A 15,850-nucleotide genomic window follows, 5' to 3' on the forward strand; every position below is an offset into this window, starting at 1 on the left:
CCCTTTCTTTCCAAAAAAACTTTTTGATATAAAATCTCTAATGAGTTTAAGTAACAAGAAAATAAATTAATTATTTTTAATTTGTATTGTAGGATCCTATAATTTTATAGTTTTTTTTCTAAAATAATATACGCTGAAGAATGATTTAAGGAGTTTGAAATAATTATAATTTTGATAACCTCATGATCTCTAGCTTACAGAGTTCACTCACCCCGGTGCATTTGCGTAACAAAACAATTCAAAAGTAAATTTGCATTAACCAATATTACAACCTCAAGGAAATTACAACATTCATTAAGAAACAAACACAAAATTAATTAATTAAAAACCCTACCAACAAACAACATAATTGATCTTTATTTTTGCATATCCAAATTAATTCCCTGAGACTACTCTTTCTACGTACGAACTCTCAAATCCCATGCAATTTCTTCGATGCCCTCCTCAAACTTACGGTCCGATAGATTGATGACATTGTCAAATGGATCGATCAATGTTGTCTTTTGCTGGGTGACGGTGGGCAAACGCCACCACCTGAATTACCGGGAGTACCGGTGCAGTTTGATGGTACAGATCCCAGCTGGCGTTGTACAATTCTCTTGAGCTCCAGTATCAATCCACCAGCTGCTTGGCCGGCGACGTCTAACCGCACCAAGCGGCAACCATGGCTCTGTGATGGCGACATCGCAAGGGGAAGGAGGAAGAGCATGAGCAAGCAATAGTTCATCTTCAAATCTTTCAATGCCTAATTGAGATGAGATGGTTGTGGATGGCAAGCATGCAATGGAATCGGAGGAGGTTTAGGCCTTGTGGATGGCAATCATTATATATATATATATATATATATATATATATATATATATATATATATATATATATATATATATTATATATATATATATATATATATATATATATATATTGAAATGATACATTACATGAAAATGCAGCATGATATACTATAAACTTGGATCTCACATCCATACAGTGTAATGTATTATGTTGCGTTTTCACAGATGTCGGACGTGAATCGTAAGCCACGCAGGCCCGGCTCTGGGCATAGGCGGGTAAGGCCTATGCCTAGGGCCCAGGTTTAAAAGGGGCACAAAAAAAAAAATTAAATTATTAAATTATTTAGAGATAATAAATAATAAATGGTTAAAATCGGATCCAGGAAATCTCGCCGCTTCCCAATACCGATATCCCCTTTATCTCCCTCGCCTCGTTCGATGCGTCTCCTTCTCCCGTTCTCTTTCTCCTCGCCTCGTTCTCCGCGTTCTCCTTCTCCCGTTCTTTCATTCTCGTTCAACGCCAACGGCCAATCTCGCGACAGCCGACTGTCGACTCTTCATCTCCTGCCGACGCCGGCGAAACAACGATCTCCTGCCGACGCCGACGAAACAGCGATCCCCTGAGGGTTTTCCACTTTTCCTCACCGACGCCGGCGAAACAGCGATCTCCCCTGAGGGTTTTCCTCACCGACACCGACGAAACAGCGATCTCCTGCCGCCTCGCCCCTTGGACTGGCCGTCTTCCTCCGTTCCTCGTCGGCGAAACCGCGAGGCTTCAAGCTCGCCCCTCTTGCCGTCTTGGCGTCTTCCTCGCCGGCGAAATCGCGAGGCTCGCCGCTCGCCCTTCAACCGGTCAGCCCTCTGGCCCTCTTCTTCAATCTTCGACCGTCTTCCTCCCGGCGAAACCGCCTCGCCCCTCTGCCCTCTGGACCTCTGGTCGAGTGAAACCGAGAGGGCCTCGCCCCTCTGCCCTCTGGTCGAGTGGTCTGTGGTCGTCTTCTTCGGATTGCTGTTTACAGTTTGTCTGATTGCTGTTTACTCAAACAGTCAAGCCGATCCGGTAGTTTGTTTTACTTTTTCTAATATTATTGTTGTTTAGATTTAGCTTTTAAATAGTAATTTTTTGTGTTTGATTCAGCTGTTCTACGAGTCTTTTGACGAATCGGGCAGTGGATCGTTTGACGGACTACTAAGGTAAATTATTTCTGTTCTATTATTAATTGTTGATAGATAGTTCATTATTAGAGTAAATATTTATTTCTGTTCTATTATTAATTGTTAGTAGATAGTTCATTATCAAAGTAAATAAATATTTATTTCTGTTCTATTATTAATTGTTAGTAGATAGTTAATTATTAGAATAAATATTTATTATTAAAACTTGAATATGAAAATTTAATTAATAATTTTGCAACTAAAAAAGTAAGAAAATTTAATTTTATATAAAAAATTTATTTTTATAATTAAAATTTTAATTTATTTTAAAAAATTTTTAAATCCATCATTGTCGGTCTCAAGTCCAAATAAAAAAGGATGAGAGAAAATTTTTTAAAATAATAACCATCATTTTAAAAAAAAATTCGCCTAAGGTCCTCCGTGGACTTGAGCCGCCCCTGAAGCCACGTCCCAAAGATGGGGCGTGAATCGTAAGCAACGTCACATGGACGGTGGAAATCTGTCGTGCAATCCGATTGATGGCTGAGACGAACGGTCAGAGTAAAGCAATCAGTTTTCTCATATGCAAGAATAATTCCCGCGCAGCACTTGGAGAACAAAGACTTCAAAATAATTTCCACACGTGCAAATTTAAATATAAATTATATATATTTCAAGAGTTGAAAAAACTTAATTTCAAGGATTTGGATTAATCAATTTAATTATCAAATATAATAATTGTTTTAATCATCAAAATAAACGTAGATAATACATGCAGTTCCAGCCGTTCCTTTAAATAATTTAGTTGTACGATTATTTTCTTCCCAATTCCCATGCACGAAGGCATACATACATGAATTACTTAAGGAGAATCTGAATCAACTTTTCAGGTGTATTAATATAAACAATTAGTATTAAAACTCATCCGGTCCTTCATTAATTTGACGTTTACATCGTTAAAATGAATTGATGGCTAATCACATTTTTAATATATATTCTCTTCGTGGATTTGGCTCATGCATCACAATTAATTACCTTAAATAATCCATAAATAAATTTGTATTATTGATTAATCAATGTTACAATATCCAGAATATTACAACACATAGCTGTGCCTAGCTAACTCAAACAGTATCAAAGAACAACCAAATGAATATTTGTTTTCTTTTCTGATACATATCCTAAATTACTCAAGTTTATTGTTTTCCCCCCTAATTAATTATATCATTAAACTCCTTAAAACTTCTTAATCTAAGCATCTCAACAACCAAATTAATGATTCAATATTTATTTTGTTGGTGGTTTGCTTGGCGGGGTGGGGCACACGCCATCGGGGTTATTTGGAGTACTGGTGCAGCCCGATGGACCAGAGCCAGGAGATGAACCTTTCTTGAGCTCCATTACCAGCCCACCAGCTGCTTCTCCGGCGACATCGAATGGAACCAAAAGACGACCATGGCTTGATGATGGGGACATCGCGATGAGGAGGATGAGCATGAGCAAGCAGTAGCTCGTCTTCATTGTCTGCAGGAAGATATTTTGTAGTTGAGATCGTTACGTTGTTGATAGAATGCAATGCCTAGAAACTTCAAGAACTCCGATGTGCGGCCGGACAAACTGACGGCGGAGATGTGTTGAGTGACCTTGTTGATGGCTGAGATGAGCCGGCCGCTATAGCGGATGGATGTGGGCCATATTGTGGTAATTAATAAGCAGCTTGGATTGGGTGGAATCAAGAATTGGAATTTGAAAATAAATTTGACTCGAAAAAACATTTTGACATTGAATTAGCAAGGTTAATTTCAAAGAAATTTCATCGTATTAAAAATATATTATGGATATTTATGATCTTATCTATTAATTTTGGATATATAATAATTGTATAATTAATTTTTTTTTTACAATTGATTGAAATTAGAATATATATTAAATTTTTTAGTTTTAACTTTTGAAAATTAAATTAATGTCAATATTATAATTTCAGAAACAATGTCAAGTGATATCATGGGTAGCAAGCATATCTTATTAGGATCGTATGAGTTAGAAGGAGGTTGAATAGCTTAAATCGTTTAGTCTTGAACTAGGACAGTAGAAACTTTTTGCGAACCAGTTACACCACACACACAACGTTAACTCGGATAATTTTATTTGTAATCTGTCTCCTTGAGACGACTAATCTAAAGATCTACTATTATAAAAATAATCACATTTAACAATCAAAATTTCATTCACTAATTAGTTGTTAAACCCGTTTAGCAATCAAACAACATATGAAAAAAATCGTAAAAAATTTCATCATAATTCAACTATGTTTGATTGCGTTTGTATATTCTCTGTTTTACTTCTAAGTCTAGGTTCCTGTAAAATTGTCATACAAACACAAACAAACATACATATATAATCAGTAGGGAATCTTATGCGATAAATGACAAATCGTAGCAGAAAAAAGATCTCTTGAGCGATCCATGCGAAAAAAAACTCATACAAGTTTAGCTCTACAAAATCCTATCTAATAGGGTATACCTTTAGAGCGTGTCCTTCGCTTATCCCGCTAATCCAAAGTTTGTCGGATCTCTTGCACGTTCAAGTGTCCATGCCGCTATGCGTATCCACATGAACACTCATTTTTGTAGAAAATTTTGATTGTGCTAGCAACCCTTTGGTGGTGTGTTCGGCCAAGAAGAAGAGGGGGAAGAAGATGAACATCCAACATGAGTTTTGGGAAGAAAAAACTCTTTTATACTCAAATCATGAATACCAAAGATTTTTAAGCTTTTGATATTCCCTCATCAATGCATGATTAATCCTTATTAATCATGCATGATGAATTTAACTTCATCTTCTTCAATGCATAATTAATTCACATTAATCATGCATGATGAATCAAATTCATCAACTTGGTTTAATTTGAGTCTAACTCAAATTCAATCAACTTGAGTCTAACTCAAATCTTGACCATCCAATGAGTTTAATTATTCCTTTAGTCAAACTAAAATAAACCTATCTCCAAAATAGAATGTTATTTGTGTGTGACATAATAGAAACATAAGCAATGAGTGATATCTAGCAATGCATCATTGCTACCCAAGTGACAAGAATGTTGAGATCCGACATAATCTTTGTGACTATGATAATGTATGATCATGTCTTTCTATCCTCGATATCTAGATTGATCAATGAGACATAGATTGTGTCATCCTCCTATCAATCTTTATATTTTTTGATTCCCAAGTAGACTCATTCAAGCAAATGAGTTCAATATCTCAATATGAGATATTGAGCTCATTTGAGCATGGTCATGCATTTCATGGTCCTACTCAATCACGAGGTCTCAAGATATCACTCCCATCATATGGGAGGGATATTATATCACTTACATTCATGTACATAATTTGTTACATACCCAGTTATCGTCTTTATAGTTCATTCTGTTACGAGTGACGTTTGACGACACCAAAGTACATAACTCCTTATATAGAAAATCGTAGTGACTTCAGGTCTAAGGACTATTTATACCAATAGTCACATGAGAAAGTTTATGACACTCATATAACGATCCATGAAACTTTCTTATGACAGGTCAATTCAGTATACATTCTTTAATGTATACTCATGTGTCAACTCGATATCACATATCCATAACTTGTGAGATCAAGTCATTCAGCTGACCTATATGCTAGTCTCAATGCATTAATATCGTCCCTGAATATTAATGCTTAACTAGGAATAATTAAGAGTAATGTTCTCTACATCATCTCACTATTGACTCAAACAATCGATATGATATAAATTAGAACTAGCTACCCAAGGATATTATTATACTTAGTTATTTGGCACAAACATAAAGTAAGCATAATAATAAAAAATCTTGTCTTTATTAATAATAGAATATGATATTAAAGTTCTTAGTCAATCATCATATAATTGGTTCTAGGAGTATTACTAATATAATCTTGTAAGTTTATAAGATTCACTCTTTTAGAATTTTTCTCTTTATCAAGCATTTGATCTTCTTGACCTATTTGGACTTGCCATTTGTCAGACATTAAGTCATCCTTGATTTACTTGAACTTTTCCTTTGTCAAATATTTAGTTATATTTGGATCAATCCAAACACAAATATCTTGTCAAACATTAAAATCCTAGAGAATGATTATATCAATAATTTTTGTTTGCTGTTGCAAATCAACAACCTTGTTTCAAGCGTCCGGATTTTGTATTGTCCAGTAGGATAATAAATCCTTGAAATTGGTAGTATATAGGTTAATTCGATTACCATATATATAGGTTTCTTCAAGTTCCGTAAGCATACATTTTAAGACAAGTTTTTAGGTCTTAAAATATTGTACAACATGTTTTATTGCCTTTTTCATAGGCTCTGGTAGCAATTCCGCTTCTGGACCAAAAGCTGATAAATATAGCATTTTTAAGTAACCAATTTGGAAATATCGTTGCACCAGTTTAGCAGAGCTTCCTATCCTAGGTAAGCTACTTCATAATTATTCTTTCTTGCCGTCATATGTTGTAGGAAAGTATCCTGTTGTGGCTTTCTAGCCACTTGAATTGCAGAACCTAATTAACTAAATCAGTATGTTCTTCTACTTCTATTATAGAGAACCAGTCACTCTTGGTTCCAGATGGTTCAGCTGTAGAATCAACTACTGGTCAGTTGTTAGCCATCAACAAATTTGTTTGGCCTTTACCATGAGTCGTTTGTTGTGAGTTAACTATTAGAAGAAATAGTTCCCTTTTGTAGGATTTTTGGCAAAGAATAAGAGGATAATCTGGAGTAAGAATAAGAAACCTTCTGCAAAATGAGTTACATACCCAGTGATCGTCTTTATAGTCCACTCTATTACGGGTGACGTTTGACGACACCAAAGTACATAACTCCTTATGTAGGAAACCGTAGTGACTTCAGGTCTAAGGACTATTTATACCAATAGTCACATGAGAAAGTTTATGACACTCATATAACGATCCATGAAACTTTCTTATGGCAGGTCAATTCAGTATACATTCTTTAATGTATACTCATGTGTCAACTCGATATCACATATTCATAACTTGTGAGATCAAGTCATTCAGCTGACCTATATGCTAGTCTCAATGCATTAATATCGTCCCTGAATATTAATGCTTAACTAGGAATAATTAAGAGTAATGTTCTCTACATCATCTCACTATTGACTCAAACAATCGATATGATATAAATTAGAACTAGCTACCCAAGGATATTATTATACTTAGTTATTTGGCACAAACATAAAGTAAGTATAATAATAAAAAATTTTGTCTTTATTAATAATAGAATATGATATAAAAGTTCTTAGTCAATCATCATATAATTGGTTCTAGGAGTATTACTAATATAATCTTGTAAGTTTATAAGATTCACTCTTTTAGAATTTTTTTCTTTATCAAGCATCTGATCTTCTTGACCTATTTGGACTTGTCATTTGTCAGACATTAAGTCATCTTTGATTTACTTGAACTTTTCCTTTGTCAAATATTTAATTATATTTGGAGCAATCCAAACACAAATATCTTGTCAAACATTAAAATCCTAGAGAATGATTATATCAATAATTTTTGTTTGTTGTTGCAAATCAACAACCTTATTTCAAGCGTCCGGATTTTGTATTGTCCAGTAGGATAATAAATCCTTGAAATTGGTAGTATGTAGGCTAATTCGATTACCATATATATAGGTTTCTTCAAGTTCCGTAAGCATACTTTTTAAGACAAGTTTTCAGGTCTTAAAATATTGTACAACATATTTTATTGGCTTTTTCATAGGCTCTGGTAGCAATTCCGCTTCTGGACCAAAAGCTGATAAATATAGCATTTTTAAGTAACCAATTTGGAAATATCGTTGCACCAGTTTAGCAGAGCTTCCTGTCCTAGGTAAGCTACTTCATAATTATTCTTTCATGTCGTCATATGTTGTAGGAAAGTATCCTGTTCTGGCTTTCTAGCCACTTGAATCGCAGAACCTAATTAACTAAATCAGTATGTTCTTCTACTTCTATTATAGAGAACCAGTCACTCTTGGTTCCAGATGGTTCAGCTGTAGAATCAACTATTAGTCAGTTGTTAGCCATCAACGAATTTGTTTGGCTTTTACCACGAGTCGTTTGTTGTGAGTTAACTATTTCAATTTTAGAAGAAATAGTTCCCTTTTGTAGGATTTTTGACAAAGAATAAGAGGATAATCTGGAGTAAGAATAAGAAACCTTTTGCAAAATTCAGTGGCGCCCCTCAAATTAAATGAAATCAAATGCCTCTATAGAAAATACTAAAATTGGATGTGGTGATAAAGATGAAGAACGAGGTGGAGCTCCAGTTGTCTGCATTGAGGTTGCTATAAGATTTTGTCATGATTTTAGCAAGGGGCGACAAGATTGGGCATTTATACTACTTCTAGTTCCCTTGGTCCTTAGTCTAAAAAAAATCAATCCCATCACGATCTAACACCTACCTCTAGACGCGATTGACTCATCATTGACCATTGGCTTCTACTACTGCAAAGACAAGGATGATTTTGAAGGTTTTTATTCACATTCCATCCAGTTAACCGACAAATCAAGTGGAGCATCATTGTTCATAGTCATCGCTGTCAAGTTGTGCCCTCTTAGTCACTTGAAGACTTTTGATGTCTTTAATGTGAAGTATTTGACTCCTTTACATAGTGATTCTTTTGCTAATAATATGATTAACAATTCGAAGATCGATGAATTTTCTCTATCATGGAGAGAATGATACAGGAAATAGAAACAATTTTAATCTTTTTGACTATTTATCGAGTTAGAATTTTAAGAATATTTTCATCTTTCACAAGGTTAGGATTTAAGTCTATTTAAACTATTTATTTAGTTATTTTGGAGATAATTTTTATCAATGATATTTGTGATCGCATCATTTTTTTTTGAAACGTTGAGTTTGGTTACTTATATCGAATTAATAAGTTATAGAAAATTATTTTATTCACGTGCAAATCAACAGGTTCAGTGTCTTCAAACATTCCTCCATTAATATTTTATGTTTAAAAGATCCTCTCTAAATTATGTAATAATAAGAAGAATATAATTTACCTCTCTTCCTAGGTCTCTTTGACATTCTTTATAGGCATCTTTTTAAAATAAAATCTTTATATGAGTCTATTTGTGTCGCATATGATTTTAATTTCACGATAATTTTTTTCTATAATATTATTATAAATTGATGTAAGGTTGTTGAAATTAGAATGACTGACATTTAATTAATAAAAAACCAAGGGACATTCAATTCACCCCATTTGCACAATAAAATAATCTATAAATAAATTTACATTAACTGCATAGTACAACCTCAAGGAAATTACAACGACATACTAAGACAGAAATACGAATAATTAATTAATCAAAAACCAAGGGATGAAATTATAAAGTTGATAGCTTCATGATCTCTTCCACACAGTTGACTAGCTCACTCCATTTGCACAACAAAATAATCCATAAATAAATTTGCATTAACCAATAGGACAACCTCAAGGAAATTACAACAACATTAAGACAGCCACACAGTTGACAAAATTCAACTGGTCGGGTTTCATATGCGTTTTTACGTAACGAAGACTTGGACCGGACCGGTCAGGAACCGCGCCTGATTTAGGAGCTAGCAAAATTGCGTGGGCGAAGAGCGGTCTAACCCAAATTAAACGCCGGGCGAGAATGATATAACGCGTCCATGCATAAAATCGTAAATGATATAAAAATGAACGAAGGATTAACTTAAATTTTAATATAATATATAAAAATGATATTTCAGGAGTTGAATTGGATTAATTAATTTAGCTACGATTATTTTTTTGCTCCCCTTTTGTCTCCGCGTGTACGGAAGGCGCCGCAGGGGAATTAAGGAGAATTTGAATCGAGTCGTTTAAATTGTAAAAAAAATAAGAGAATGTATTCCACGGTGACTTTCCACGTGTATTTTTATTAGAGTCGATATTTTGAGTACGATTTTTCTTAATAATATTAACAATTTGTATTAAAACTGAGTATTCATCAATGTTTTATTTAATCATCGTTAAAATAATGGCATCATATTTATAATTTGCATTAAGGCAATGTTACAAGAACAACTAAATGAATCTTTGTTTTCTGATATCCTAATTTCCTGGAGTTTATTATTTCTTTCCGTAATTATATTATCAAACTCCCTGAAACCTCTCCTAGACATGCACGTTAACAACCAAATTAATGTTTAATTATTTTCTCTGATCATATTCATGGATTCAGTATTTTTTTGTTGTTCGTCTAAGGGGAGCGAAACAGTACACTTGTCACCAGGATTATCTTGAGTAGCACTTAGCTTGAACCTTTCTTGAGCTCGGGTTTCGGGTATCATATAGAATCGCTTCTCCGGCAACATTGAACGCAACCACCAAACTGCGGCCATGGCTCGACAACAGGGACACCGCGAGGAAGAGGGAGAGCACCTCTCTTTTTGTCATGACTTGTCTCTTTGAGCACCCTTTAGACCCTTTCTTAATTTTCAAAAAATTTTATATAAAATCTCTAATGAGTTTGAGTCACAAGAAATTAAATTATATATTTTAAATTTCTATTGTAGGATCCCATATATATATAATTCTTGTGAAGAAGTAATGATAACTTCATGATCTCTAATTCACAGAGTTGACTCACCCCGTTTACACAACAAAACAATCCATAAATAATTAAATTTGCATTAATTAACCTCAAGGAAATTACAACGACATTAAGACAGAAACACAAATAATTAATTAATTAAAAATCCTAGCGACAAACAACAAATATAATATATAATTGATGTTTATTTTTGCAAATCCAAATTAATAATTCAATTCCTTGAGACTACGTACTCTTCCTAGCTAGCTAGTTCCTACCAACTTATATTCTCATGCAAATCACATGCAACTTCTTCTTCGATGCATGTACTCCTTTAATTTAATAGATTAATTAATTAATGTTTAATTGCTTTTGCTGGGTGGGGGTGGACAAACGCCGCCGGGATTATCGGGAGTATTGGTGCAGCCTGATGACCCAGAGCCAGGCGTCGTGCTTTTCTTGAGCTCCAGTATCAGCACTCCACCATCTGCTTCTCCAGCGGCAGCGAACGTCGTCAAGCGGCGACCATGGTTCGGTGACGGCGACATGGCAAGGAGGAGGAGGAGGAAGAACATGAGCAAGCAGTAGTTCATCTTCATGATCTAATTTATCGACTGGATAGATCGGATCGGATCTCTCTCAATGCCTAATTGAAATATTATGGGTGTTGATGGCATGCAATGGAATGGAAGGAGGTTAATTCAGGCCTTCATATATATACACCAAAATTCAACTGGTCGATCGATCGGGTTTCATGTGCCAGTTCTTTTACGTAACGATCGAAGACTTGGACCGGACCGGCTGACTACTAAACTATTTGGAATCAAAATCGAACCAACGCACCCGTAATTAATATTAAAATCGTATGTGGAATCACATGGACGGTGGAAATCTGTCGGGAAATCTCGTGGATGGCTGAGATGAACGAACGGTCAAACTATAAAGCGAGTTTTCTCGTATCGAAGAATAATTCTCCCAAATGACGCGTGTAGAAGAAATGAGAAATTTTTAATATAATATAATTAATTTAACTACGATGATTTTTGCTCCCTTGTAGTATCTTTTCTACTTCTCATGTACGTCAAGGCGATCGAGAAGAATTATGGAGGATTTGAATCGAGCCACTTAAATTGTAATAAATAATTAAGAGAATGTATATAACACAACGTGTATTAATTAATTAAACAACGTTACACGATATACAGAATATATTTGTCGAGTGCCCCCGGGCCATAGCTGAGTTGTTGGTTACAACGCAGCAGATTTGCAGAAAAGGGCAAGGGTTCGAATTGGCGAAGCCAAGCAATACCCTCCTGCGTCGTGACCAACTGTAGTTTCTCGATTTACTTCTTCACAGATGGTCGTGGAGCCGACCGTGAGGGGGCCGTTACTTAGGTGGCGGATTCCACCTTTTTGCAGAACAGATCGAATATATTACAACATATAGCCCTGCATAATTGAAACTATCCAAGAACAATTAACCAAATGAATCTTAATTGGTTTTCTGATATCATAATTTCTTGAACTTTATTATTTCTTTCCCTAGTTATGTACCTAAAATTTCTTCCAACACGTCAATGACCAAATTAATGTTTAATTATTTACTCTGCATGCTATTCATGGATTCGATATTTAATTTGTTGTAATTAGTCTGTGGGGTGAAGCATTTGGGATTATCATGAGTACTTGAACCTTTCTTGAGCTCGGGAGCGACATCGAACCACACCAAACAACTACCATGGCTCAAAGATGGAGACACCACGAGGAGGCGGAGGAGGAGGAAGAAGAAGAAGAAGAAGAGCCCCTCTTTAATTTTTTATCCACTTGTCGCTTTGTCTCTTTGACCCTTTTTTCCAAAAAAATTGTTTGATATAAAATCTCTTATAATGAGTTTGTGTAACAAGAAAATAAATTATTTTTAATTTGTATTGTAGGATCCTATAATTTTATAGTAATTTTTTTTTCTAAAATAATATACACTGAAGAATGATTTGAGATTGAAATAATTATAATTTTGATAACTTCATGATCTCTAGCTTACAGAGTTGGCTCTCCCCGGACCATTTGCATAACAAAACAATTCATAAATAAATTTGCATTAACCAATATTACAACCTCAAGGATATTACAACATTCATTAAGACAGAAACACAAAATTAATTAATTAATTAAAAACCCTACCAACAATACAAAGACCATATATAATTGATATTTATTTTTGCAAATCCAAATTAATTCCCTAAGACTACTCTTTCTACGTACGGACTCTCAAATCCCATGCAATTTCTTCGATGTCCTCCCTAAACTTACATTCCGATAGATTGATTATGTTGTCAAATGGATCGATCAATGTTTTCTTTTGCTGGGTGAGGGTGGGCAAAAGCCACCACCTGAATTACCGGGAGTACCGGTGCAGTTTGATGGTACAGATCCAGGCGTTGTACTTCTCTTGAGCTCCAGTATCAATCCACCAGCTGCTTGGCCGGCAACATTGAACCGTGCCAAGCGGCAACCATGGCTCCGTGATGGTGACATCGCAAGGAGGAGGAGGAAGAGCATGAGCAAGCAGTAGTTCATCTTCATATCTTTCAATGCCTAATTGAGATGAGATGGTTGTGGATGGCAAGCAATGCAATGGAATCGGAGGTGGTTTAGGACTTTATATATACATCCAAATTCAATTGGCCGGGTTTCATGTGTTTTAACGGATACTTGGACCGGATCCGTCCGAACTGTTTGAAATCAAAATCGCGTGGGACAAGGAGCGGTCCAGCCCAAACGTCGGGCGTGAATCGTAAGCGACGTCACATGGACGGTGGAAATCTGTCGCGCAATCCGATTGATGGCTGAGACGAACGGTCAGATTAAAGCGAGTTTTCTCATAATTCCCGCACAGCTCTAGCTTAGAGAACAAAGAGTTCAAAATAATTGCCACAGAAAATTTAAATGTAATTTATATAAATTATATATATTACAAGAGTTGAAAAAATAATTTCAAGGAGTTAGATTTTATATAATAAATTTAATTATGATAAATAATTGTTTTAATCATCAAAATAAACGTAGAGAATTAATACAGTTCCAGCCGTTCCTTTAAATAATTTAGTTGTACGATTATTTTCTTGCATCCATGCATGCACGAAGGCATACATACATGAATTAATTAAGGAGAATCTGAATCAACTTTTCACGTGTATTAATATTAACAATCAGTATTAAAACTCATCCTATCCTTCATTAATTTGACGTTTATTCATCGTTAAAATGAATTGATGGCTAACCACATTTTTAATATATATTCTCTTCGTGGATTTGGCTCATGCATCATAATTAGTTACCTTAAATAATCCATAAATAAATTTGTATTATTGATTAAGCAATGTTACAATATCCAGAATATTACAACACATATATAGCTGTGCCTAGCTAACTCAAACAGTATCAAAGAACAACCAAATGAATAATATTTGTTTTCTTTTCCTAAATTACTCGACTTTATTGTTTTCCCCCTAATTAATTATATCATCAAAATAAACTCCTTAAAACTTCTTAATCTAATCTAAGCACCTCAACAACCAAATTAATGATTCAATATTTATTTTGTTGGTGGTTTGCTGGGCGGGGTGGGGCACACGCCATCGGGGTTATCTGGAGTATTGGTGCAGCCCGATGGACCAGAGCCAGGAGACGAACCTTTCTTGAGCTCCATTATCAGCCCACCAGCTGCTTCTCCGGCGACATCGAACGGAACCAAAAGACGACCATGGCTCGATGATGGGGACATCGCGAGGAGGAGGAAGAGCATGAGCAAGCAGTAGCTCGTCTTCATTGTCTGCAGGAAGATGTTTTTGTAGTTGAGATCAAATCGTTGGTGATGGTGATGGAATGCAAGGGGAGAGAGGGGTTTATGTAGAGTATTAGTCCATGCATGGAAACTTCAAGTCATTTGCAGGGGAGGTTCGGTTCGATTCAAACTTCAACCGGCGCCAATTGGTTCACGGAGAGAAGACTTGGACCGACCGGAATTACGTGAATTAATTAGCGAGTCGTTTAAAGTCCAAACCAAGTCAACCTCGTTGATGGAGGAGCGATCGAACCCAAACGACGGGTGAGTCAACTACGATGTACGGCCGGACAAACTGACGGCGGAGAAGTGTTGGAGAGACGTTGTTGATGGCTGAGATGAGCCGGCCGATAAAGCGGATGGATGTGGGCCATATGGCGTTGACTCTGCGCGTATCTGGTAATTAATAAACAAATCAAGAATTGGAATTTGAAAATGAATTTGACTGAAAAAACATTTTGACATTGAATTAGCAAGGTTAATTTCAAAGAAATTTCATCGTATCAAAAATATATTATGGATATTTATGATTTTATTTAATGATTCTTAAATTTTGAAAATATCTATTAATTTTGAGTATATTTTTTCTATAAAATATTAAAAATATTAATATTAGAGAACAATGATTAGTAAAAATAATATTTAAATTACTTTTAAAAATTTATGATAATAACAAATTTTCATTTCTTGATCTACATGTCTCCATGTTAGAATTAAAAACGCACTGTCATTTTTAAATTTTTAAAAAATATACACAGCAACACTTTGACCATTTGAAATAAAATTACATGGAAATATATATCATTGTTTATTATAAAAGGAAAAATAAATTTGAATTACTGATGATAACAATGCATATAACATCTCCCAATAATACTCAAAACAATTGATTAGTGTGTACTGATGGACTACCTAACATGATTATATCTGTAAAAACTAAACATATACAAAAAATAATAGTTTTCAACTCAAGATTTAATCGTCTTTATAATCTGAATCATTAACATTAACAATTTCTAATTTTTCATCGCTAGACTCTATTAACTCTTCACTGCTGGACATCTTTCCATCATCTATTTCTTCATAAGCGACAATTACATCTTTCAGTAATTGAGATGTAGATTAAATATCTGAATCAACTGAATGACTCTCCACTGTCTCATTCTGAAATGCATCATGATTTTGGGTCGTAATAGAGTTCAACATTTCTATGTTTAACTGAGGCTTGATTCAACAAACTGATACCATTTATTAGATCTCGCTCCTTCTCTTTGTCGGGTATTCAAGATAGAAAACTTATCCAGCTTGTACCGCAAAAATGAAGGGTTTAGACTTGGTGAATCTTTTATTTGCATAAATCTCAACTAAATTATAGTTTCTAGTTCTTATTTTTGAAGTCGGATCATACCAAGAACATTTGAATAACA

The sequence above is a fragment of the Curcuma longa genome, chromosome 21 (genome assembly GCF_044706935.1).
Source record: "Curcuma longa cultivar G26 ecotype Majalengka, Jawa Barat chromosome 21, ITB_CL_G26_1.1, whole genome shotgun sequence".
Taxonomy (NCBI): Eukaryota; Viridiplantae; Streptophyta; class Magnoliopsida; order Zingiberales; family Zingiberaceae; genus Curcuma; species Curcuma longa.